At 40.4% G+C, this 5308-nt stretch overlaps 1 protein-coding gene across 7 annotated transcripts in view; it reads left to right on the top strand.

The window, feature by feature from the left end:
• Window positions 1–3748: 3748 nt before the first annotated feature.
• The window catches only part of LOC128702808 (myoferlin), a 138323-nt gene continuing 136763 nt past the window's right edge, over window positions 3749–5308 (top strand). For 6 of the 7 annotated variants that reach the window (XM_070102017.1, XM_070102016.1, XM_070102015.1 and 3 more), the window contains exons 1-2: window positions 3749–3906; window positions 5082–5227. The gene's annotated coding sequence lies outside the window, so the exon portion shown is untranslated. Of the gene's footprint in view, window positions 3907–5052; window positions 5228–5308 lie in introns of all 7 variants that reach the window. The other variant, XM_070102011.1, reaches the window with a different exon arrangement.

Raw genomic sequence — 5308 nt, 5'->3', positions numbered from 1 at the left:
ACTGCAGGACCAAGTATATATCTCAGCCTTCCCATCAGTTTCTTTTATTTTTCAGGGTTTCTGGACAGCAGTGTTAAGAGTAACTAACAGACTTAACATTGGCAACCAGAGTTTGTCTGAGAGAGGACAACAAATTGTTTTCCATCAAACCAATCACTATCAGGTGTGGGGACACCAGGCTTGCACATTTATGAATTAATCACTTATGACTCTCATGAATACCATATGGACAGAAGGCCAGCACTTCTATGAGGACTACCAAGTGGTTTAAATAGTTTGCCTTATATTAATAGACTGTCCTCTCTGATAGCATGCACAATTCACTTCTGATATCTTCACTGCCATGACTCAGGACAGTTAAAGTGAGCATGTTGGTCTGTTTTGGATATTAAAGTATTTTTGATGAACAGGTTACTTGCAGCCTTCAATGAACCTTATGTAGTCAGTTGACTTTAACCCCCCATTAACCAACCAACAGACTGCAAGTGCATCGATGGGCAGCCACATTTTCTTGCTACGAGATTGAAACCTCAGTAGATTTTGTCAGTTGCATACCATTGTGATCCCCCGATCACTCTAATGCCCTTACTTTCTAACTCGCTCCGTTGTCCACTCCACCCTTGCTACTCTATAATCCTGCACTATCTCCTGCCCCACCGCAATGTATGACACTTGTAGGTTTAGCACTTCATTTTTATTATAATAATGCGATCTCCTGACTGCAATGAAATTAGTTTGAAGCCAGTCATGTGAAGGATCCTTGGACCTGATTTTCCTGTCTTTGGATCAAACCTGATTTCCTCCTAAGTGTATGACTCCTATGTGCCTAGCATTCCATCCCCATGAATGTAGTAACTGTGCAAATAATACCAGCATTGTATGACCCTAGTGGGTTTAGTGCTTAGATCTGATTGTTGTGATAATAATAATAGAAACAATAGAGCCAGATGTCATGGAGAAGCGTCCAGACACCAGGAATGACAACACAAGGAGGTGCTTTGATGCTGGTAACGGCTCTTAATACACAAAATTTTATTTGTATTCACATACTTTGTCTAGACGACCACCACGAGTTTAGTGCTTTACCCTGATTAAAATATATATTCTCATTGGATTGAACCCGATTGCCTCCCATTACCCAAGTTCAGTGCTTCCCCATGAATGTAATAATGTTCACGTAACTGAGACACGTCAAACTTTCTTAGCCACAGTTAAATACAAATTTTGACGAAATATAGTTGTGAAGTGTTGAATTAGTTGGTCTGAAATGTTTCACATAACAAAGGGGTTTTCCTTGAAACAGCTGCATAATCCTACGAGTTTAGTGCTCCCCCTTGATTATAATAATTTCCTTGAAGCATAAGTAATATAACCTCAACTATCAAGATATGTAACTGAACACCCCTCAAGGGAGGTTCCTTGATGCTGGTGAAGGCTCTTGATCTAGGGAATTGGATCGGTGCTCCTGATCCCTGAACACCTTCCATCCCCCCCTACAGGCGCTGTATAATCTATACGGGTTTAGCGCTCCCCGATGATTATAATGTAACTGAACAAGTTACTAATCCATCCATTGTAACTTCCCAGTATGTTTTAAAGTAATAAAGCCCCTCGAAGAAGGTTCCTTGATGTTGGTGAGGGGCTCTTGATATACCGTATTGGACCAATGCTCCAATTCCTTGAATCAAGCCTAAACGTCTATCATTCCCCCGAGACACTATATGACCCCTATGGGTTTGGTGCTCCCCATGGATGTAATAATAAAGAAAAGTATTGATGTTGAAGAGGGTGGGTTTATGGGTTTAGCGCTTTGCCATGATTATAATAATGAAGATGTGTGTCATCGAGATAGGTCAATCAAGGTGTGGCGTCTCCAGAGACTTATTGGGCTGTCACATAAGCAATAAGTCTGAATAACAGATAAGATTTTGTTGGGATTTTTAACCGGGAGGGTTAACCACCCAGGATAACCCAAGAATGTCAGTGCGTCATTTAGGATTGTCTCTTATTTTCATCGTGGTCCTTAAGTCTTCTTCCCCAGGATGCCACGCATTCCAGTCGATTAACACCCAGGTACCTACTTACTGCTAGGTGAACAGAGACAGCAAGTGTAAGGAAACACGCCCAATGTTTCCACCAATGCCGGGGATTAAGCCACGGACACTCAGTGTGTGAGGCGAGAGCGTTGTCTACCAGGCCATGGGACTAAGTAGACAAAGAATGAAGTTGTCGGTTTAGGTGACGTTCCTACTGAGTCTTCCCTTTAAGGCCCGGGTTTGGTGTTTAGTTTTGTATGTGATAATAATCCCTTTAAGGTGTCATCAAGATGAGGGGATCTTGATCCAAGGAATTGAATCTGCCCTTCCCTTTGACCGAACCTGATTGCCTCCCATTCCCCAGTAGCTGTATGACCCCTGAGAGTTTAATGCTTTCCCATGAATATAATACCCTGATGGAAGGAGTCTGGTAGATTGAGAGCCCTGACCTGCGCTCTACTGCATGACCCACAGGGATCATAAAGCAGTGTATGACCCTCAGGGGTCATAAAGCAGTGTATGACCCTCAGGGGTCATAAAGCAGTGTATGACCCTCAGGGGTCATAAAACAGTGTATGACCCTCAGGGGTCATAAAGCAGTGTATGACCCTCAGGGGTCATAAAGCAGTGTATGACCCACAGGGGCCATAAAACTGCGTATGACCCTCAGGGGTCATAAAGCAGTGTATAACCCTCAGGGGTTATAAAGCAGTGTATGACCCACAGGGGTCATAGAACTGCATATGACCCTCAGGGGTCATAAATGTATGACCCACAGGGATCATAAAGGATTTTTGGGAAATGAGCCAATCAGATTCGATCCAGGAAATTATAGCTACAATTATTAAGCGCTTCTTGTTTTATTATAATAATAATAATATAGCTACAATTCCCTGGATCAAGAGCCCTGGTAAAGGTAGGCAGTGCAACAAGCCTCACGTTTTCTATACTGTGTCCAGGTAAGGCCAGGAGGGAGGGGGGTGATATTTATACTACAGTGGTGCTCTGTGTCACCCTCTGGCACTAGTGTCACACACACTACACCACCTTACCTACACTCTCACGGTACTCACCTATTTGTGGTTGCAGGGGTCGATTCATAGCTCCTGGCCCCGCCTCTTCACTGATTGCTACTAGGTCCTCTCTCTCCCTGCTCCATGAGCTTTATCAAACCTCGTACTATGTATGGTTCCTGCCTCCACTACATCACTTGCCAGACTATTCCACTTCCTGACAACTCTATGACTAAAGAAACACTGTCATGCTCAGTGTGTCTGCTCACAGAGATGATGATACCACCCATGACAGACAAGAATTATTAGTTGTTTTAACTTTCAAGGCTTGAATAGTAAGATATTATAAGGACCCCAATGGAAATGAACCACTTTGTCTGGCTTTTTGGGGTTATCCTGGGTAATTTATACTATGTATGATAATTGTACTTATGTGTATCTGTGTCTAAATAGTCTTACAATGAATTCCTTCACTGTTTGTACAGCTGGAACTTCATGGGTGGAAGAGGCTGTGTGTCCGTGTGGTATTTTTTGGGCCTGTCACTGTTATGTTGACACCCATGAGGTGGCACATGATATGGCACTGTCGCTAGAGCTCACATGACCCCTGTAAAGGAGTGTAATTGACGTGTTAATGAAATAACAAATAGAAAGGTCCATGAAGGTATATAAACAGGGTGAGGCTGGAGGAAGAGGCAGTGCTGGCCTGGCCTTCATGGAGTGTGGACGTGTGCTTCACGCCTCTCACACTTTTATATACTTTTTTCTTGTGTTATCTGATGTGTTTTAGTTATGGCCGATGTGTGTGATACAAGTTTATTATAGACACATAACTACTGAGGCCACACGCAAGAAAGGTGAAGATAATACCAACTGTTGAGGCGCTGGAAAAACTTGATAATGGACCCAGGGAAAAAATAATGACGATTAGTTTACATCAGCTGAGTTAACTAAAGATTAGTTTACACCAGCTGAGTTAACTAAAGATTAGTTTACACCAGCTGAGTTAACTAAAGATTAGTTTACACCAGCTGAGTTAACTAAAGATTAGTTTACACCAGCTGAGTTAACTAAAGATTAGTTTACACCAGCTGAGTTAACTAAAGATTAGTTTACACCAGCTGAGTTAACTAAAGATTAGTTTACACCAGCTGAGTTAACTAAAGATTAGTTTACACCAGCTGAGTTAACTAAAGATTAGTTTACACCAGCTGAGTTAACTAAAGATTAGTTTACACCAGCTGAGTTAACTAAAGATGAGTTTACACCAGCTGAGGTAACTAAATATTAGTTTACACCAGCTGAGTTAACTAAATATTAGTTTACACCAGCTGAGTTAACTAAAGATGAGTTTACACCAGCTGAGTTAACTAAAGATGAGTTTACACCAGCTGAGTTAACTAAATATTAGTTTACACCAGCTGAGTTAACTAAAGATGAGTTTACACCAGCTGAGTTAACTAAAGATTAGTTTACACAAGCTGATTTAACAAGATTAGTTTACACCAGCTGAGTTAACTAAAGATTAGTTTACACCAGCTGAGTTAACAAGATTAGTTTACACCAGCTGAGTTAACAAGATTAGTTTACACCAGCTGAGTTAATACAACTCAGTTTATTACATCAAGGGTATTTAAACAAGTCACGAATTTCAGTCATATAAAAGACTTAAGGAGAGATGGGAGAGCCTGGGTGCTCATAAAGGCTCTTGATCCAAGAAACTGGAGCTACCATCCTCTTCCTCGAACCAAACCTGAGTGCCTCGCTAGGCACTGTATGGTCAGAATGGGTTTTATCGGTTCTCCATGAATAAAATAGTGATAAATTTCATTTATATATATATATATATATATATATATATATATATATATATATATATATATATATATATATATATATATATATATATATATATATATATATATATATATATATATATATATATATATATATATATATATATATATATATAATTAAAATTAATTTGTACGTTTGCTATAAAGCCTATTAATTTACAATTACAAAAAAACAGAAAAGGGAACTGAGAAAAAGTACATAAGAAGCATTTTTGGAGAAGTGGGAGAAGAGGAGGCGCAGGAAGTCATGGTATAGGCTGAGGTGAAGGCCTAAACTACACCATACGAGGTTGTTACACCTCAACCCATCGTTAGTCACTCGGTAAGTTCAGAGCTTATTTCTTGGGTAGTTTTGAAAATTTGGTCCCCTCAAGGAAGGTTCCTTGATGTTGGTGAGGGGCTC

Source organism: Cherax quadricarinatus, chromosome 79 (assembly GCF_038502225.1).
Source record: "Cherax quadricarinatus isolate ZL_2023a chromosome 79, ASM3850222v1, whole genome shotgun sequence".
NCBI lineage: Eukaryota > Metazoa > Arthropoda > Malacostraca > Decapoda > Parastacidae > Cherax > Cherax quadricarinatus.
The sequence above is the reverse complement of the archived record's forward strand: the minus strand, read 5'-3'. Positions and strand labels throughout refer to the sequence as shown.